Genomic DNA, 23177 nt, shown 5'->3' on the forward strand with positions numbered 1-23177 from the left:
GGAGCGGACGCTCCTAGGTGCGCCCCGAGCACTTTTCTCGGAGGAGCCTCCACTTCCAGCCGCTCACCACGGGAGTAGACAACGACCTCCTGAAGTTGCGGATAAACGGTATGTTTAGTAAGGGGGCCAGTAAGTCGCTGGGGACGCCCGCGCTTGGCCGGGGCTGCTGGTAAATCACGCAGAGACGTCTGGCGTACGGCATAGTCCCCGTATGGGAGGAGGGTACCCTGTACATTAAGGAAAAGGGGGATTCGCTGACCGATAGAGCGGCCGCTAGCGATCTTGGGAGTAGATCGAGTGAATCCGAGGTTACCGCTGCATCCCAATATTGGGAGCCAGGACGGACCTGCTAATGACTGTATAAGAAGCAGGAGAAGGGTAAGCGGGCCTCTCGAATAATATTTGCAGCTGCTGGAGGGATAATAACTGGAGTGAGGATTGTATGTTAAAAGTTTGTTGTGTGTATGTATGTGTGTTTTGAGACACAGCGCTGCTGTGAAGCGAGTGGGAGTCCTGATTTGCGGTTCCGTGATTCCGCGAGGAACACGGCCAGAGACGGACAAAGCGCCTGGACTGTTTGTAAAATTTGTAAATGCCGTGATATATATGTAAGTTGGGTTGGGCTGCCATAGTGTTTAGTCAATCTCTTAAGTATCGGGGAAGGTGTGTGGCTGATCAAAGTGGTAGGACAGAGAGTCACTCCTTTGGTGGTTTAGGGCTCGAACTTTGGGAAATTAAAACAAAGCACAATAGCTAACAAGAAAAGACCTAGAAAATAAGGATAAAGAAACAGAGAGATGGGTAACTCTCAGAACAAGGATATCTTAAGTAAAAGCCCCCTCGGTTGCATATTGACACGCTGGAGGGATATTGTTGGAACTGGGGGTACAGAGAATAAGAAGACCCTCATTAAATATTGCAATCAATGGTGGCCGCTTTATAAGCTGGAAGATGGAGCCAGGTGGCCACTTAATGGAACAATTGATTACAACACTATGTTGCAATTAATGCTGTTTTTGAGGAGAGAAGGAAAATGGGATGAAGTGTCATATGCAGATATGTTTTTCACCCTCCGAAACCATCCGGAGTGGCAAAGGGACTGTGGAATGGTGCCGCCACAGGACCCTATGGTACTTGCCCTAGAGCGGGAAAATAACAAAGGACTTAAAGGTAAACTGAGGCGGTGTTGCTCGGCATGTAGTATTGGGCAAAGATGTACTAGGAAAAATAAAATACACCTGGCATCAGAACAAGATTTAACTGATTTGTTTAAGCCTCCCCCTCGACCACAGGAACAGGATGTGGACTCGAAAGGAGCCTCCACTCCCCCGGGAAGCCCTGTATCCTCCCGTATCAGGAAAAAGTCTGCCCCAACAGTCTTACAAGCACCTCTCCGAGAAGCAGTAGGGCCTGACGGTGGGACGATGTTAATTAAGGTACCTTTCTCCACCACTGATTTGGAAGCATGGAAAAGGGTTGCTAAGGATTACAGGAATGATCTGGTAAATGTAACTAAACATTTCCAGTTTATTATAAAACAACACAACCCCGACTGGAATGACATACAATTATTATTAGAATATATGACTGAAACGGAAAAGCAATTAATTTTAAAAACTGCAGGGAATTTGGCTGAGGATCATTATAAAATTACGGGAGGAGATGTTAAAGAATATCTCCCCCTTCAAGATCCAAAATGGGATGCAAACAGATCCACGCATATGGAAAGACTGAAGGCATACCAGGGATGGATTTTAAAAGGAGTGGAGAGGGCCATTCCCAAAACTATAAACTGGTCGGCATTATATGCAATCAAACAAGGTCCTTCCGAGTCACCATCCGAATTCTTGGATTGACTAAGGGACGTAATGCGCCGCAACACACCGCTGGATCCTGGGTCAGAGGTAGGAACGCAACAACTAGTTTCTTTGTTTTTGGGCCAGTCTACAGGAGATATTAGGCGCAAACTCCAAAAGCTGCGTCCCACAGAAGGAAGGAACCTGGAAGTATTGCTGGATGAAGCGTGGAGGGTGTTCAGTAATAGAGAGGAAGATTACAAACGGGGACAAAGAAGGGTGGTGGCGGTCGTCAGGGAGGAGGAGGAAAGAAAACCCAGACGAGGACCGCCTCGATTAGGCAGAGATCAATGTGCGTTATGCAAAAGATTTGGACACTGGAAAGATGATTGTCCGGAAAAGCAGAAAAATAAGGAGAAGGGGCGGAATAGTCAGAAAGAAAGAATAATGGCTCATTTGAGGGAAGACTGACGGGGACCTGGGGAATCCACCCTAGCGGATCCACTGGTTATAATGAAGCTAGGGAAAAAGCAGAAGAAGGTAGAATTTCTGGTGGACACAGGGGCGACGTATTCGGTCTTGAATCAAGCTTTGAGGCCCCTGGGAAATGACTATATCATGGTGAAAGGGGCAACTGGCCAAAGTGAAAAGGTATATTTTTGTGAACCTCTGAGATATAAATTGGGAAAACAATGGGGCATCCACAGATTTCTGTACATGCCCAACTCCCCGAGAGCACTGTTGGGGAGAGATTTATTGGAACAATTAGGTGCGATAATTAAATTTGAAAAGGGAGAGATTACTCTGGAGGTGAATGACCAACAGTATATCCAAATAATGAGCTTATCCCTAACTAATGTTCCTATAGAGGGAAAAATCAGCGAAGAAATTGCGAACCAGGTATACCCCGGGGTTTGGGCCACTGATGTGCCCGGAAAAGCAAAAAATGCTACACCTGTGGAGGTCAAACTCAAAGAAGGACGACAGCCAGTAAGAATCAAGCAGTACCCCCTGAGGAAGGAAGACAGGGAGGGAATTCGACCAGTAATAGAAAAATTTTTACAACTAGGATTATTAAGGGAATGTGAATCCGATTTTAACATTCCCGTATTACCTGTCCGTAAACCCGACGGGTCGTACCGGGTGGTTCAGGACCTACGGGCTATAAATAAAATAACTGAAGACCTCTACCCAGTAGTGGCAAATCCATATACCTTGCTGACTGTATTGACACCTGAACTAACCTGGTTTACTGTTTTAGACCTGAAGGATGCCTTCTTTTGCCTCCCTCTCCATAAATCCAGCCAGAAAATATTTGCATTTGAATGGGAAAATCCTAAAAGAGGGCGTAAAACTCAGCTTACTTGGACGGTGTTACCACAAGGGTTCAAAAACAGTCCTACTATATTTGGTAACCAACTCGCAAAAGATCTTGAGTCCTGGGAAGCCCCACCTGAGGAAGGGAAACTGTTACAATATGTGGACGATATCCTGATTGCAACCAAAACAGAGGACGCTTGTATGACCTGGACGGTTAGTCTGCTAAATTTTTTAGGGCTCCAGGGATATCGGGTATCCAAGAAGAAGGCCCAAGTGATGCAGCGTAAGGTGATTTATCTGGGCTATGAAATCAGTGCTGGACAAAGAACTTTGGGACAGACCCGGAAAGAGACAATATGTGAAACTCCGAGACCACAAACAGTGAAAGAGTTACGAACCTTCCTGGGGATGACTGGGTGGTGCCGACTATGGACTGCTTGTTAAACCTCTGTATGCACTGACAACCACTGAACAAAAACACCTTAAATGGAATAAAGAGACCATACAGGCCTTCAAGTTGCTAAAAAAGGCCCTCATGTCGGCCCCAGCCTTGGGACTCCCAGATGTGAGTAAACTGTTTTTCCTTTTTTCCCATGAGAAGCAGGGGATTGCCCTAGGAATACTAGCACAAGATCTGGGCCCGTATCGACGAGCAGTTGCCTACTTTTCTAAACAATTGGATGCAACTGCAAAAGGTTGGCCTGGATGCCTGCGAGCAGTCGCGGCTGTAGTACTAAACATCCAGGAAGCCCGAAAATTCACCCTGGGCCAGAAAATGACTGTATTGGTGTCCCATACAGTATCTGTAGTACTGGAAGCGAAAGGTGGACACTGGCTTTCCCCACAAAGATTCTTGAAATACCAGGCTATAATGGTAGAACAGGATGATGTGGAGATCATAGTCACTAACATTGTCAATCCAGCCTCTTTCCTCAGTGGAAACACAGGGGAACCAGTGCATCATGACTGCCTGGAGACCATCGAAACAACATATTCCAGCCGTTCAGACCTGAGAGACAGTCCTATGGAGAACACGGAAAACTGGTTCACGGATGGAAGCAGCTACGTCCTAAGCGGTAAAAGACATGCCGGATATGCCATTACCACCAGTCAAGAAATCATAGAGTCAGGGCCTTTACCCATGAGTACCTCTGCACAGAAGGCGGAAATAATTGCTCTGACCCATGCCTTGGAATTGGCCCAAGGCAAAGCTGTAAATACCTATACAGACTCAAAATATGCCTTTGGAGTCGTACATGCGCATGGAGCAATCTGGAAGGAGAGGGGATTATTGAACTCACAGGGCAAAAATATCAAGCACGCAGAAGAGATCATGAAACTGTTGGAGGCAGTCCAACTCCCTGAGAAAGGGGCGATCATGCACATTAAGGCACATCAGAAAGTGAACTCAGAATTGGAAAGAGGAAATGAGCTGGCGGACAGAGAGGCAAAACAAGCAGCTAAAGGTGAGGTAAATACAGAGGGGGCCTTGGTCCCTGATGGGCAAATCTCCCTAGAAGGTAAGCCAAAATATACTAAGGAAGATCAGAAGCTTATCATCGACCTAGAAGGGTCGTATAATAACGAGGGGTGGGCTCTCACCCCACAAGGGAAACTAATCATTCCCTCTTATCTAACATGGTCTCTGATAAGGGAAGAACATAGGAAGAGGCATTGGGGGGGCAGAAGCTCTATATAAACACCTGATTAGAGAGATTGTAGCTAGGAATCTATACACCACCGTGAAACAAGTAACTCAACAGTGCGATATTTGCCTCCAGACTAATCCCAAGAATACCCCTAAACCAGAAATGGGTCAAATTGGGAAAGGCAACGGGCCTGGGCAACACTGGCAGATTGATTTTTCAGAACTCCCAAGAAAAGGGGGGTATCGATATTTATTGGTATTAACTGATACCTTTTCAGGTTGGCCAGAGGCATTTCCTACCAGGACGGCCAAGGCTCGGGAGGTAACCAGAACATTAATACAAGAAATAATACCACGCTTTGGGGTTCCGGCAACCATATCTTCTGACAGAGGACCACATTTCATCTCAAAAGTAGTACAACAAATTAGCTGTCATTTGGGTATAGATTGGCAGCTTCATACCCCATATCGCCCTCAGTCGAGTGGCCAGGTAGAAAAAATGAACCACTTAATCAAACAGCAGATTGTGAAATTGGAACAGGAAACTAACTTGGCCTGGCCTCAGTCTCTTCCTTTGGCTCTCTTGCGCATACGAACCAGGCCAAGAGCAAAAGAGGGACTGAGTCCTTTTGAAATTTTGTATGGACGACCCTATGGAATACAGAAAGGGATGTCCACACAAGCCGGGGAGGAAATTATGACTTCATACATGGTGGCATTAGGCAAACAACTCAGCAGAATTCAAAAACATGTGGTTGGGACTCGAAGCAGGGGTTTGGATGGACCTGTACATAACATACAACCTGGAGATTATGTATATGTGAAGTCTCTTACAGAAAAGACCCTGGAACCACAATGGGAAGGACCGTTCCAGGTACTCCTCACATCCTTCACAGCAATAAAGATTAAGGAACAGAATGCCTGGATTCACCACTCCCGTGTGAAGAAGGCACCTAAATCTCCATGGAGAGTCACGCAAGTACAGCAAGGAAAGCTTACTTTGTCACGACGCTGATTGTAAGCCTGATAGGGGAACTTGAGGCATGGGAGAATAATGCCTTTTTGCAGCTACATGACAAAATTGCTAATGCCATGAACTGGTCTGATTGCTGGATTTGCTCACGATTGCCTACAAACATAGGACAGGGCCACCCGGTGGTCGCCACCAGTTTTCCCAACTCTTCGCAGATAGCCAAGGCCTTTAGTAATATGCCCCTCACCGAATACACAGAGATACCAAAAAGGAATCTTGAGTGGCAGATAGATTTAAGCACACTCTGGAACGAGACCACAGAAGTACCTTGTGTCCAGAGGTGCTACCTGGAAAACACCACAAATAATATGGGAGGGAATAGCACAGATAAAAAATGTGGAAGTACAAGTTTTGTTGGGGCTTACCCTAATTGCACGAGTTATATCAAGTATGGAGGTGCAAATATGTGGAATAGCAACCAGACTCGAAGACACGTCAGCAGTACTCCCAAAGGCTGGCCCACCCCTGTGGGTCAGGGATGGTACTGGATCTGTGGGAAGTGGGGGTACAAAGTATTGCCCTTAGGGTGGAAAGGTCAATGCGCTATGGGGACTATAGTTCCTAACATTACTATTGTACAAAACTTAACTAGTTCAGGCACAGTTGGTCTATTACGAACTTATATGAAACCCGTGGCCCATCCAACCCGGGGAAAACGGAACCCTTTAGTAAAAAGACCAACCAGCTTTCATAGCTTTGCAAGGTGGTTTATCCCATGGTTGGGGGTTAATGAATTAGAAAAGGCCTTAGTCAACATTTCGGCTACAATGGAAATTATTAATAATGCTACAGCTGACGCGCTTACGGCTCTACAAAAGGAAATCTCTTCTCTAGAACAGGTGACACTCCAAAACAGGCTGGAGTTGGATTTGCTTTTTGCTAAAGAAGGAGGTTTATGTACGGTTATTGGTGAACATTGCTGTACCTATGTTAACCAAGACAAAAGGATTGAAAAGGATTTCTCTCAAATTTGGGAAAAAAACAAAATCTTGCATGAAGTGGCCCAAGATAACACATCTTGGGGGTTTAGTGACTTAGTGGAAAGATTAACATCCTGGTTACCGAATTTGACATGGTTGAAACAATTGTTTGTTACGACAATTACGGTTATGATTCTGCTTATAGCTCTGTGTGTAGTAGTTCAATGTGCTTTAGGGTGTTGTCAAAACACGGGGAATTCTTACAGCGAATGGAAGAAATATCAACTAAGGCAAAGGTTAGAATCAAATAAATATTTTGAGAAAGTATTAGATAAAGAGTCATTGTATTAGCTGTAGTAAAAGAATTTACTAACCTTTTTGAAAAAGGGGGGATTGATAGAGAGAACTAACACTTAAAGGAAATGGCAGGATCATTAACTAGCTTAAGCCACATATCTAGTAATCTTAACCCTTACGTAAGATGTTTTAACAAGAACTAGCGTAAGGAAGGGTCAAGATGACCCTTTGCTCTGCTTGCATTTTTGTAACCAATCACAAGATAAGGAGGTAGTAAATCAGAAGGGATTGAACACGGAGGATTCTCTGCTAATTAGGAACCAGTCTGAGTAAGTTTTGTGGTGAAGGTGAAAAGTGCACAGTGAGGAAGACATACGGCCTTCATCCCTGAGACCCCGGCCCACGACCACCAAGAGGCAGTGCGCGTGTGCAGCTGAGAGGAGTTAAAGGCGGAGACAATGGAAATGAACTCATTGTAATAAGACCACCTTTCCGCGGAAAGATCATGAATATGTATAGGTGCTTTTTGAATATGTAACATTCTATCATATAAAACTCAAAGGGAAGTGCTGCAAGGCGCGCACGATTTTGGTGGGACGACCCCCTGTGCTGCCCAGCGCTGAATAAACATACCTACTTTACAACTTCACAGGTTGTGGAGTCTGTTTTCCGCGCGTCAGAGGCACCTGAAGGAGGCTGTGGCCCGTGGGAAGCCCACGTTGGAGCAAGTTCCTGGCCAGACCTGTGGACCCGTGAAGAGGGGAGCCCATACCAGGGCAGGTTTGCTGGCAGGACTTGTGACCCTGTGGGGGACCCCACGCTGGAGCAGTCTGCTCCTGAAGGTCTGCACCCTGGGGGAGAGACCCCACGCTGGAGCAGTCTGCTCCTGAAGGTCTGCACCCTGGGGGAGAGACCCCATGCTGGAGCAGTCTGCTCCTGAAGGTCTGCACCCCGTGGGGGAGACCACGCTGGAGCAGTTCGTGAAGGACTGTAACCCGTGGGAGAGACTCCATGTTGGAGCAGGGGAATGTTGAGAGGAGTCCTTCCCCTGAGGACAAAGAAGCAGCAGCGACAATGTGTGCTGAACTGACCGCAACCCCCATTCCCCGTCCCCCTGTGCCGCTGAGGGGGGAGGAGGTTGAAGCCGGGAGTGAAGTTGAGCCCGGGAAGATGGGAGGGGTGGGGGGAGGTGTTTTAAGACTTGATTGTATTTTCTCATTGCTCTACTCTGTTTTGCCTAGTAATAAATTAGATGAATCTCCTCTCTACATTCAGCCTGGTTTGCTTGTGATGGTAATTAGTGAGTGATCTCCCCCTGTCCTTATCTCGACCCAAGCCTTTTGTTATACTTCTCCTCTCCCATCCCGCTGGGGGAGGGGTGAGTGAGCAGCCGCGTGGCACCCAGCTGCCGGCTGGGCCTAAACCACGACACACTGGCACCCCTTAGCCAGCCTCTGCTGAATAATCATAGCCCTGTGCTGCACACCACAGCAATCTTCCAATAATCGTGCCTTCCTGTCAGCATTGCAGGTGTCAGAACTAACTGAACTCCAGCTACAGACTAACTGAACTCAAGCACAGCAAGTCACTTGAGGATGAAGCTGCTTCTCCACTTAAGACCACGGGATCAGGCCAAATGGCTTTTGTCATTAGCAAGAAGGATCCTAGATAATGTTTGCTAGTTTGTAGATCAATATTTTCCTTTCGCTTTTGTTACATATATTTTGATAAAGCAATCAAAAGTTGATTATATAAAAGTTAGGATGATTTGATTGTATTTGTAAGATTTTAACTTAATGTAGCTATAGAATCAGATTGGGAAAATCAGTTGGTAACCAAGGTAATAAGTAATGAAGCTAACTGACCATGGCAAGGTACAATGCTGCTATGTTCCTTGTACAGTCCCTACCTAACCAGACAATAGGCCCGGGAATATTAATCTTATGACGTAAGTTGTTAAGGACAGGTGCATCCACAGCAAGGATACTGCGCATGCCTGGAAGAAGAGGGTCATCCAGCGGACACAGGCACAAGACCACTGACGACCACCAGAGACCCTTGAGGACCACCGACTCAAATCACTGAGCATGCATAACAGGGAGGAGAATACGGAAATGATTTCCCAGAAATAATTATCATAGGACTGCCTGTTCTTGGAAATATAATGAATATGTATATTTTGATTCTATATAACCTGTGTGTTGGTGATCACCTGGCATGCACGTTGGGTGGAGCTATCCCCCATGCATCCAGCGCTGCAATAAAGAATGCCTGCCTTTTAACACTACATTGGTGTTACAAGGTTTATTCCCGGATTTCGGTGACACTTTTAAATTACTTCCTGCTTGATGTCTTCAATCACCTCTTCCCCTTCTTGATTTTTGTTATGTAAGAAAACTCAGAGATCTGAGCTAGGAGTAAGAATCCTTTCTTCCAAAGAATGAGTTAATTAGACAGTGGGAAACATGGTCAAAAGGTGATTACCGTGGAGCCAACCAGGAAATCCACAATGAACGATGCTCCCCATCAGTGCCTATTTGTCTAAAAGCCATATACAAATGGGCTGGTAGGGAGCACCCAAAAACACTTCTAAGGAAGTATAGTTTCCTCATATTGGCTGACAAAAGCTAAAATTTTCAACATTTCAGCTCTCTGTGCAGGAAGCCATGTCCTTGTAGAGCACAAGTATGTGGTCAGAATCTACTGGAACTTTCACTCTTAACACTGCTCTGAGAAAACATTATTAGCCATAGCCAATCCAGAATTAGCCATTTCCATTGCAGAGCTGTTGGCACTTGGGCCATTCCCTTTTTCCTCCGCGCATGTTGAACCAATTTCTAACCAGCATACATGAAGCCTGTGAGTACTTCTTCCCTTGGACTCCTGGCGTTCCTTTGCTGCATGCATTAGGGCCAATTTTTTTCTTGTGATCATTTCAACATCCAACCATAAAATTTTGGGGGCAACCTCTCATTCATAGGTCATCTTCAACATCACAGACCCTGAACAATCAATGAGAGCATGGTTGTCCCAAGACTGCAGTAAACTCACTTGGCCAAGTCACCACATCCCCCTTTGTCCCCACAGCCCACACGGTGCTGGTGTCAGATGCTCAGAGAGCACGTGTGAGCCTGGGGAGCATATCAGAATCCGTATCGCTTCCACCAAAACTTTGGAAAGGGCCATCACACAACAAGCCTTATTGGCTCCAAAGCAACTCTTCAGCTGATTCCAGCTGTGCCTAATGAGGGAGGAATAATGCAGCTTCAAGTAGCATTATTCTGTATTGGTGTTTCAAAGAATACTGGGAATTGAGAAAGATATTAGCATCTCCCACAGTTGCTGTGGCCAGATGCAGTTGACAATAATCTTTTACTGCCTCTTTTACATTTAATAGTAACTGAAGCATTTGCAAGGCACTTAAATCTTCACATTTTTCTCCCAGCCCCCAGCTGAAGAGCTTAGTTCACCTTTGATCCAAAGATCAAGAAATAAGAGAGAGCATTTTCGCTTATGGATCCCAAACAGATACTTGTTGTCACAGTAAAGAGCTGCAGAATTTACCAGACCATGAGAATCAGTCCCTGCTATTGCAGGCACCAGATCAAACCCTCCTTTTCATGAACTCTCCAAATACCATCTCAAAAGCAGTTAAAATTTGTGTCCCTATTGCCTTTATACAAGTCTTTTCCAGATCTTCTTGGGCTAATATATTTTAGGCTGATTATTAGGGGAAGAAGATTTATCAGTCCTCATTTGTTTCTACACATCTGTACTTGTGGAAATGCTGTCTTCTAATTTGACTTTTTTCTTTCTTTTAACTCCTTTATGTAATAAAGAAAATAATTATATTCCTCACCTTTCTTTTTGCTAAGTTTTACAGGCCAAGCTTTTCCAGTCACTTATGAAATAGACAATCCATTCCCTTGGTCATCTTTCTCTGTATCTGTTAAAGTTTAGAGTTTATCATCCTTGTGTACAGTGTAGTGGAAATACCTCACCTGATAGACTACAGCTGCTTACTTGCATAGTTCTTCATGCTATGTAAAGAAACCTTGTTCTTGATAAACACACCCAGACATCACTATCCTGTTCAGTGTATCACCTAGGCAAATTCCATAAGTATAAGGGGCAGTTAAGTAGCCTGTGCTCTCTGCTTTTGAAGTGTCTCCCTCAGGCACATACCACACTAAATAAAAATGAAGTTATGCATATGGCTAGCGCAAGCACATGCTCAAGTGCTTTGAGAAGTAAGAGCTTTAATCCATACGTCCCTAATTTTACAACAGGATTCAAGTAAACAAAAGATCTGCCCATGAAGCTCTCACGGTGAGGTCACAGCAACATGACTGCTGCTATTAACTTAAGCACTGAGTAAGCATGTTTACAATGATGTTTAATTACAAATGAAAATTGACACCAGCTCTGTCCTTGACTATAGCCTAATACGTTTGGTGAATATTTCACTAGCAAGTTTGCTGGCTGCAATGTTGTTCCACCATATTTGCTGTTACAGTGAGTCACAATGCTATATTCATACCTAACATATCATGTGGGAATCCATATCTGAGCCTAGCATTGGTTTAAACAAGAGTACAAAAATGTGCCAAGTGATTTCTGCATCTCAACAAAACTGTTTAACTATTGAGTATTTCTCTCACAAAAAGTTCATACAGTCATGCAGTCTGAAGTCAGACTACAGAGGGCTTTTAACAGAGAGATATACAAGTATCCAGGTAGAGCACAGGGTGCATTTACTATGTTATGAGTTTCTCCACTGGCATCAGTAAGGGCAAAATTTTCACTTTTATAGTGACCTTGCCCATATTCCTGGACAACAAAAACTATTAGTGTGAACTGTAGGAAAATATACTACTGAGAATTCACTGTGAGAAATGAAAAAAATTCAAAATTATAGGAAAGTAGCAACATTGATCTGATGGACACAGATAAAAAAGGTCTCTTAAATCTTCTCAATCATATAATATGAGGTGGCTTCTGTCTGAAGTTTGGGCTACCCTATTGTTTTTATAAGAGACATGAAAAGCCTTCCAAACAAATTCCTCTCTCCTCTATATTCTTAGTATGAAATTCTAGGCCCAAAATAGTAAAATTTCCCCTTGTAGGGACAAAATACATACCCAAGCCCTTTGTTCCATCACATATGCAGGTTACCTAAGGAATTAAATACCCTATAAAGTGATTAAATGTAATTGAAAGGAAAAAACACTTGTGCATACATCAGCCAACTAAAATTCTGTTGCTTGGAATTGGAAGAGGTAACGGGCAAAACATTGACTGAACCTAGCTTGAGAGCAAAATATTGGTGAAGGGACAAGAGGTGGATTCTGTATGTATTGTCTACTCATGTTTGGTGTTGTGATAGTGTTGCTATGATTCTGGTGGGGGGAATTCTTTTTCTTTTTCCTTGTTGATGTCATTAGTGTGTGTGTAGTTTTTTGTGTTGAATGTATATTTTACTAATTCTTAATTATTCTTAATAGTGGGATTATTAAAAACCCACATTGTTATTCACTACACTGAGTTTGAACATCCATACCGACCTACTCTAATTTCTGTAAAAGACACTTTGTGCAGATTACAAGATTTTTGTTTTTATATTCAGTGATAAATCAGATTCTTGTTTGGTGATAAGCGAGGTTTTGGTTGTGACCTAGCCATGTTACCCAGTTCACTATACATTGTGATTTCATCTTTTTAAAAATGCAAATTTTAAAATATAGTTTGAGAAGTGTATGACCAAATCAAAGCAGAGCTGCAGATTCACTGCCCATTTCAGAATCGGAAAGAGCCAATCTGAATAACCAACACTGCTAAGAGGAGCTATGTTTGGCTTCACCTGAACAATTAACCTCAAAGTGGCAAAGTCAAGAGGGAGGAATCAAGGAGACAGGCAGAGGAACAAAATTTAGAATGAACCTAAAAAATGGAGGGGGGATGGCAAGACATGTTTTAAAAAGAAAAGGAAAAAGGAAGATGAAAAGGGGCACTAATTGGGCCTAGCAAAAGTACTACAACAAAGAAGAAACTGCAAAGTGACATTGAGAGATTTCCTATCTGTGCAGAGCCAGCTCTCTTCTACCATTCTCACAAATTACTGGCACCTTAACATCCTTCAAGTTTCAACCTCTGTGCACACATAAGCTGAGCTGACACATCCACTAGCAGCTAGCCCACTGGATCAGAGCACTTTAAGAGATTGATGAAAGTCATTTGTATTTTTCTTTTCATTTCCTGATTGGGGTCTAATTTATTTTTTTTATATTGCTTGTGTGATTTACAAGCTTTGCATGAAAAATTTAAAAGTATTAATCTTTCAGGTGATGTGCAGTACAAAAAGTTTCCTAGGAAGAAACAAGCAGCTGCCTAATGCTCAGTTACTGGTTAGGGTTAAACCACAACAGTCCCTTGGGAGGCTATTCTGTTCTTCACCCCACTCTGGGTTCCCCAGGCTTGTAGAGGGGTTTAGGGACCCTCAAAGGTGCTGGCAGAGAATCTGCCCTGCTCTGTAATATAGCAGTGCAGAGGGGCAAGGGACCAGCCAGGAGTCCAACTCCTAGCCTGCTCCAGTAGCCAAGAGGACAGACAGAGCAGTTAGATGTTAGAAGGACTGCCTACAGACTGATTCCTGTTAGGCAATGGAGACTATCCCAGGGTCAGTTAAGGCATAAATGCCTTAAGACAGCAGAGGATTTCTGTTGTTCATTGGGGGTTTGTTTTTTTTTTTTCCTTTTGTGTTTGGAAGAAGGATTTTTATAACCTAGTTATAAACTTGCTGCCTTAGGTTAGAAGGAGAGAAAGATATTGTGCACCAAATAAAGCAACTGAAAGAAGATCTCAGTCCCAAGAAATTTCTGTTTTTTCTTCAGGACCAAGGCTTTGGTCAAAGTTCATGGTTTCTTGTAATCCTGTTCCTTTCTCAAGCCTCTGCAAAGACTGAGAATTACTTGTTTACAGACACTTCTTATAGAAGTAGGTATCTGCTCAGTTTCTCTAGGTGCGGAACCATATACATATACAGCAAGAAGTCACTGCTTCTCAGAGAGACAAGATCCCCCAAGACAAGGTTTCTGCTGAGTTCACATCCAGATGGAGCTGTAAGCCAGAGACAGGGTATTGCTTAATAGCTGATCATTGGTAAGCCTTGTAAGAAGCAGAGCTTGTTCAGTAGTGCCTGCAAGGATTCAAAGGAGAGCAGCTCTAGCCTACGGTCATGAATATATCTGTACAGCATGATGTGGCATACCAGATCTCAGGTGTCCTAGCACAGCCCAGGCACCTGAAGCCTTGCTTACAGTTTAGAGTAAAGCAGTTGGAAGAAAAGCATAGGCTAATTGCTTATGGAGGTTGCTAGGCAGACAGGCCACAACTGTCCTTGCTTTGATCTCCTCCTACAGCCACCCTTCACTCCAGATTTTTCATTAAATAGAATTCATACCAGTGAAAAAGCTAGAATAAACAAGTGTAAGAATGGCCACCTCCCTTGCACTCACCAGGAAGTGCTATTTTCCTACTGTATCATGTGAGCAGGTACTCACTCAGCCATTTCTTCAAGAATCCATGCACTTGCAGCACGAGAACATGCTGTGCTACACGCTATGTTATACTCCACTATCATCAGCTTCTAGATACTCACTTCAGAAGCTCCATCTTTTGTATGTGACAATGAAGTGGAGACAGTTTTCATTAGCAAAAATTCATGTAAAGAAAAAAGGATGGATATTAATAGGACAGAATTTGGTTATTCTGAGTGGTATCTTGAACCCCTGGAAGACACCTCCTAGTAACAACAAACTCTGAAGAGCAACATTTCAAATACAAATAAAACACACACTTGAAATCCCTCCTTATGCAATCTAACAGCACATAGTAGCATCTCTTTCAGGGTATGCACATTCTCTACTAGCTATTAAGACTTCTTGATGCTGAGCCATGATCAATCATGATAGTCCATCACTATGTTCTCAGGCTAACTACTCCAAGTTATATATTGCCGCAGGACTATAAAAAACCAACCTATGCAATCTTCCAAAATTCCCTTACAATGAACTGTTAATTTTACACACTACTCACCTTGGGAAGATGCAGTCTGAAATAAAAACAACAGTTGGCCTGTTGCTCAAAACTGTCATACAGCTCAGTACCACCGGGAACAACCCAGTCAGTGATAGAATGTTTTACTATAGCAGATAGAGCTGAGAAATGCAAAAACAGTTCTGTAAATTTAATCACTGGTTGTTGGAAGAACTGAAGAAAACCTTTCTATTTGTTATCATATGTTTCAAAAGGAAAAAAAGTTTGGCTTGTAAATTATGGTGTTACAAACTCTGTGTAACTAGTTCTGTGAATTCAGCACATTTCATCAAATCTCCATTATCATTTCATGACTCAGAGCCACTCACCATCTCAGGCAGGAGTAGTCTGGTACCTAATGCAATGACTCTTCTAGAAAAAGTAGTACATTTTCTACTCACTTCAGGATTTTTGAATTAGCACAGTATAGTGCTGTACAAACATACAATAAAGTACAAAGAAGGACAAATAAGTAAATGCTTCCAAATCTGCTGCTAATCCTAACAAAAATATCAAAGTAGCACATAGTTATGCTTTTTTTTATTTAGTAGTCCAGCAATACAGTGTAAGAATGCAATTTATTCAATAATTTACTCAAGAGACTCCTGCAACAATATATTCAGAAACTCCTCAGACACTCCCACCAGTGGTGTTTGAAGATTGTCTATGATATTTTACAATGGCTTAATAGAACAGAGGTTAAAATCCTTGGCTGTGTCTTCCCTGCCTTGCAAACAGGGAAAAACATATCAATACTGCTCTGAATCTGGCTCCCCATTGCAAGTCAGAGAGCAGCTTGCACTGCTGAAAAGCTAAAAAACACAGGGGTTTTGCTGAACAATTTCAACATAATTCAAAACATTTTGCAGAAAGTGAGGTAAATTGAACAGCAGTTTAGTAACAGTGCATAATAGCAGGTGTAATGTATAAGGTTAAGAGGCAAATCAACTAAAAGGCAAAAGAAAGAAAAAAAACCTGCAGGCAATCTCAGATGGGCCTGATGTCTCTGGCAAAACAGTTAAGTTCCAGCCCTGGTGCTTCATCATAACCCTGACAGCAAATCCAAGGAGAGGAACAAATAGGGCATGCTCCTTTTACTGTTCATTACCTTTCCTTTGCTGCCTCTTTATGAGCTTAAAACACTGCAGCTACTTTTAGCCTTTAGACTGTGTTGTGGTTTAACCTGGCCAGCAGCTAAAACAACCACACAGCCATTCACTCACTCCACCCCCCCTCAGTGGGATGGAGGAAAGAAACAAAAATGGGAGGAAAAAAGTAAACCTTGTGGGTTGAGATAAAGTTTAATAGGAGAGAAAAGGAAGAGAATAATAATAATGATAAAAGAATATACAAGTGATGAACAGCACAATTTCTCACCACTTGAAGTCCTTGCTGAACAAGATCTGAGGTGCCTCACTTCCCAGCCCACCCCCCAGTTATGTATGGAACATGACATCATAAGGTATGGAATATCCCTTTGGTCACTTTGGGTCAGCTGCCCTGGCCGTGTCCCCTCCCAGCTTCTTGGGCAGCCCCTGCCTTCTTGTTGGCAGTGTAGTGCGAGAAGCTGAAAAGTCCTGGACTGCTTGGCAACAACTAAAAACATCAGTGTGTTACCAACATTATTCTCATCCTAAATCCAAAACACAGCACTATACCAGCTACTAAGAAGAAAATTAACTCTATCCCTGCCAAAACACATTGTGTTTCACCACTATGTTCTGACCCCAGTGTAATACAGCAACTGTTGCACTGGCTTCAGGGCTCAGCTAGTTTCAAAGTAATTTATGTCATTAACAATCCACTTATGTCATTCTCCTAATGACAGGTCGACCACATGCTCCAGGCATGGGGCCTGTGTTGCAAGAAAACTTATGTATAGGTGGTTTGCCTACTATGTACACTCAAGGAATAGGAATATACAGGGAACTTAAGGAGATAAGAGGTATTCTTACCCTCAACACTGTCGTATCTATACAGAAAGCAATGATATTTGGTGCATAATATATACATGTATTACAAAAGTGCTCTTTTAGTATGAAAGAAACTACATAGTGCTGGCAGCTGTCTCCACTCTAGTGGATGATATGAATGATCTTAAGGACCTTTACTCACCCAAATGGAAGGAACCCAGCTACAGAGCCCTATTCCTAGGGACATGCTTCTAGGATGTGCTACAGGAACCAAGAAAGTGGAAGAGACACAGCTAAGGAGAAAAATGTAGCAAAACAGAAAAACTCAGCCACCCTCCAAGGCAGCATACTCTTCAGCTTCCATTTCTGGCACAGTGTCTTCACATTTCCAAGAAACACTGTGAAACAGCTTCAATCTTTTGCTATCTCAGGGTGAGTTTCCACAGGAGGGACTAGCTCCTAGGTAGTTTGGATGGAGATACTCAGTGGAGAAACTTTTCCATGCATATGCAACAGTTCTGATGCAAGAGCCCAGCCAAGTGTGATCATTCTGTGGCTTTGGCTGTCACAGCACAGGCAGAAGAGGAGCATGCACACTGCTGAGCTGCAGTAGTACTTTCAGAGATATTGTAATGCTAGCTAGCTAGATTGGCACTAGTGCAACGTTCAGCTGGCATCCTCATTCTGGTTCACTCTGGGTTTCCACACTCACACCATTCTGGTGGGAGAAAGAATGATACTGTTCTCCTTGTCAGAGGCTGTGAAGTACCACCACTTTGTTTCAAAGAGTGATCATGGGAAAGGAGCACAGTACTGTGCTAAAAGCACAGCTTAGTGACTAGACCAACATACTAAAAGGTACTGATCACACTGTTTTCAGTGGTTAAGAAATTCACACTGTTCTTAAGTGCTTTTTAAAAATCTGATTAGAGAGACTTGATCTTTAGGTATTTAAACAGATTTAAAGATCAAATGCTTGGCCATTTGCTGACACATAAATCCCAGATAATGCCTGCATCCCCAATGGTTACTTTGAGCTCTGAAGTGAATCACCACCATCTGCCCACTTTAGCAGGATGCTTGGCTGCACCTGCTAGTAGTACGCTTTCCAAAAGCCACCCCCCTGGCATTGTAGTTCCCATATGGACATACTACCAGCAGTAGCTTGTGCTCTCAAGCAGGTCTCTGCAGTCCAGGACCCTCTAGATTGCCTGTTTAATTACATGTTGCTGAGGCTTATCTTGCCTGAAGTCTTTATGCATAGATATTCACTTATTACAGGAAAAAAGTAGCTATCTGCTTTCAGAAAAGACCACACACTGAACTGGTGTTAAGGCACCAGACTCTGGAATAGAAAAATTGCCTGATGGGGTCTCCAACACAGCAGTTCCTTACCACAAAAATCTATTTCCAGTTTGAGAGTCCTTCTATTATTTACATTTAAGGGTCTTAAGGTGCATTTACTGCTGTGAATATTTTCAGGAAGTATGAGAGTTAGATCTCCAATGTGATGATGATACTCCATAAGTCAGAAGTAGTATCTCAAAGTTGCTAAGGAGTGCTCAGAGTACATAGGAGTATCAAGACCAGCTAGAGGTTGACTGAAGAGTCCATCTGAGCCTACAGCAAGTGCTCTCCTCTGTTCTGAGTCTGGCTCAGAACTCCTACTCCTGCCTCCTGGGGTGTCAGCCAAACCATCTCATTCTTACACTTTTCCCCAGGAGCCTGCTCTTTCCTGCATGAAGGCCACTCCAGCCTTCTGGAGAACAGTTTCAGTCTCACCCAACTTCTGCTTCTCCAGCAGCATCAGCTGGTATATACAGTACAGTGCTGCTTTCCACAAGGCCTGACCTGCCAACTCCAATGGCGCAACACATCCATATACAGGGATGGGGCATGAAGGTGCAGGAATATTTTAACTTGTGTGAGGAGACTACCAAATACCTCTGCAATTACTAATTTCTTTTAAAAAAGCCACATCAATATACAATTGAATTCACCAGCCTATCACAGACACTGTGTGGGGAAAAAAATTCAAACGTTAATTTGATATAGGATGTCATAGTTCAGCTGCAGCTGAACACCATGCAGCTGCTCGCTCACCTCTGCCTGGAGGGATGCGGAGGAGAATGGGAAGACAAAGGTAAAACTCATGGGTTGGGATAAGGACAGTTTACTGGGACAGCAAAGGGAGAGGAAAATAACAACAGTACTTAGAATATACGAAGTGGGTGGTACACAATGCAATTTGCTCACCCCACAACCAACTGGACACTTAGCACACACTCAGACTGCCCTGGAGCCGGTCTCGGAGTCATGCTGCCCCTCCCCAACCAGCCCTCTTTTATGCTGAGCATGACATCATATGGTATGGAATACCCCTTTGGCTCGTTTGGGTCACCTGTCCTGGCTGTGTCCTGTCCTAGCTTCTTGTGAAAATTAACTCTATCCTAGCCGAAAACAGGGTGTAGGATTATTTTTGATATAAAATACTCTATTCCTTCACAGATTAATAACTGAGCTGAGCAAGTATCCTCCTTAGTATGGATAATTTTAAATGGTTTCATCCTGTTAATTTCCAGGCAAGTGCAATCAAGTGACAATGTAAGCAATAACACAAGCAATAATGCATGCTGCTTCTGGAAGTACAGAACCTTTGAATAATAATAAAAGAAAAACATTTCATCATTAAGAGTAAATGCTTTCTCAAAGTCAGAAGAATCAATATAATCTGCCTTTTGATGCTGTACAGATGCCTAGGGAATAAGTATCTCATCAGTGTCTTAGTTCTTTAATTTCTTTAACTTAAGGTCCTGGCAGCTTTCCAAAATTACTTATAATTCTTTCTAGTTATGTATGTCTGAAGTTTTCTATCCATGTTTGTTTAGAGGGCTTCTATTCAAGTAGAGTGAACTGGAGTTACAACTTCCTGCAAATAAGGTCTTGAGTTATTATTCTTATTGCTTAATGATGAATTGAAAAATTAAATAATCAAGGACAAAAGTTTTATCAAGACTTGATATGTTGGCATTTCCCTCTGGCAGTGATAGATTAGCCTAGAATCTAGTCTTTGTTTATAAATATTCTATTACTGTAAAAGAATGCATTATAGGTATTTCTCCTTGTTGTTGACTTTCACTGCAAGAAGTGTCATTTATTTTGCTAGGATCTATGCAAGTTTGTCTCATGCCATCTGGAAACCTCATTTGCATGTATCACATTGTATACAGAAGCATCACTAAGTATCTGTTTAAGTTTCTTCAACATGGTGCTTTATTTTTATTGTCAGAAACTGCTTTCATTTTGATCACCAGCAGTCAATCCATATATTTCCCAGCTAAACATTATTTCACATTCCACTTAATCTCAGGCAAGTTTTGTCCAATATGCTCAGATTGAAATTTAGTATGCAGATATCATTGCTTTTTAGGGCCCTAGCCTTCAAGTACACACACAACTTTATACACACAGAGGTGAAAACCAACTGCCTAACAGATCTGAGGTGCCTTGTGCACAAGTAGTATCCATACCACACACTTCAAGAAGTAGCAAGGGAAGATTAATGCATTCACTGCCAACACAGGTTGCAAAAACACTTCCTTGACTTGGAACACCACCAGGAATGGCCTACGCCCTTGTACAAAAAACAATCCCATTTGTACTCCTCATTTACAGACCCTTCAAGGTCTGTAAAAGGGACAGCCAGGCCCTTCTCCAAAGGGAACAGGAAAGGACAACTCTGTACTTCATCAACACAAGACACTGGGGTAGGAAATTAACAGAGCCAGAAAGAACCATCTGGGTTACCAGTCCCCCTGCCATTTAGGATGATAGTCCAAATGCTTCATCCCTCTGTGACTGAATGCAACTATGTTCTTGAAATGGAAAAAAGTCACCTGGCATAGCATTTACAGTCAGGCTGTTATCTGCTACCTCTGCTTAAGTCACAAAAGATTCAGAGCAAGACCCTATGGTAGGGATATCCCGGTTTTTCCTTTTTTTTCTATTTTCCCACATACATATACACACAGAATATGCTCAACAAAGCCTTCCTTTTCCTGCAAGAAAATTGGATTGCTGATTATAAATGGTTTAATGTGAAAAGGCTATAATGACCTCAGCTTATTAATTAGACATATTAATATTACAGCCAATCAGCAATATAAATCAATATTACCAATCTTTCATTGGAAGCAATGCTATAACAGATTAAACAAAGCTCAGTGTGCATTTTGAAATAACACTGGTTATACCCTATTTTTTCACAATACACATCTCATCTGCTTATGTCAAAAATATAAGATATACTCCTTCCTGTTAACAATATCCATGCGGAGATTTTTTTTTTCCAGAAACTGCAACACAATTATCTAGGCCTCACACAAAGGAAAAAACCTTTAGAAACAAGTCATTAGAATATTTAACAGAATTAAAGGTCATGTTAACTTTAACTAGCTCTGTTAACTGACTAACACCCTGGGAGGCTCGTTCAGCCTACATGTTAGAAAGAAATTATTTACCATTAGAGTGGTGAGGTCCTGGAACAGGTTGCCCAAAGAGGTTGTGGATGCCCCATCCCTGGAAGTGTTTAAGACCAGGTTGGATGAGGCTTTGGGCAACATGGTCTAGTGGAAGGTGTCCCTGCTCACAGCAGGGGGGTTGGAACTGGATGATCTTTAAGGTCCCTTCCAACCCAAACCATTCTATGATTCAGAATTTAACATAATATATAACACCCACATCACACACAAAGTAGCTAAACATACCTTATTACTTAAGTAAATCTCCCTAAACAACTAAAAATACATGCATTAGCCAAGAGTCTTGATCTGAGAAGTTAAAGGGTTCTTCGGCAAACACCCCCAACACTAAAATACAACTTTTTGCTGGATTTAGCAGAATCCTCTGTGTATTTGCAATTAGCTCTTGCATTTCAGAAATGTAGGAGGAAGGAACTCCAAAAGCACAATGAATAGGGAAGGAAAGATTATTTTTTTTAATTATTTTCAGTCCTTTCATTTTCAGAGGTATTCTAGAGTAGGCAAAGAGACAGGAATAGATTTACTCCCTCAGTTGAGGGAAACTGTATTCAAGACTGCCCCAGCATATCTTTCATCATAAGCATCAAGAGATACTTGGCTGGCAATAACCAACACAGACCTGAATTTCCAACAGTTTGCCTTATTTCAAGTTTGGATGAAGTCAATTTTCAAAGCAGTTTATGTAAGACATACCATAAAGAGTACATATTCAAAATAAATAGCATTCCCCATAAGTCACAGAACCTAAATATTTATGATCTTTAACTCCTTGAATACACCAACCTACAGAACATTATGGATGAGCAAAGGTCCACAGCCTGACTCAAAAATCAAGTATATTCTGGACTCCAGAATTAAGAGAGCCCTAGCTCACTTCCATATCTTCAGCCTCCCACATGGTGCCTTCTACCCTTAAAGGAGTTTAGGCAGAAATAGCCACTGACCATTTTATACACCTCCTTTCAATTAGGGTAATTTACTGACTAAAGTAATTGCTAAGTGCTGACATTTGCATGTACTTGAAATCCTGTAACTGATCAGCTGAATAGATTCATGTTGTGTTACCTTTACTCCAGGGACATCTGCAATTCCAGAGTGTATGTGCTAACCTCCTACCATCAAAAAACCATCATACTCTCTCTAGCCACATCAATAATTGATTTTCCTCTAAGACACAGCCATGTGTCCTAGATCATGCACAGCATTAATGCACTGGCTGTGGCAGAGGTATTTCAAAGTTTTACCAAATTGCCTCAAATGACAAAACTAATATACAGAGGATTTTTTTTTCCCAAATATTTAAGTTTGGAAGAGGCTAAACACCATATGCTTTTACAAAAAGCTTAGTTCATTGAAGGCAGAGGAGCTTCAGAACCATCTCAATCATTTGAATCAATCCACATAATCACAGCTGACAAGGCATTGAATCATTCACAGGTCTTCATTTCAGTTTTCTTTAAGATAAGATTTCATAAGCAAATATGCATAGAATATTTTTCTATTTCCACTATTTCAATGTTACCCTTAACACTTGAAGTCTTAGTTCCAAGTAAGTAATTTCTTTACCAGTTATGTCAACATCAGCTAATTTAAACTTAGATCAGTGGAGAAGGCA

This window comes from Grus americana, chromosome 12, assembly GCF_028858705.1.
Source record: "Grus americana isolate bGruAme1 chromosome 12, bGruAme1.mat, whole genome shotgun sequence".
Lineage (NCBI taxonomy): Eukaryota > Metazoa > Chordata > Aves > Gruiformes > Gruidae > Grus > Grus americana.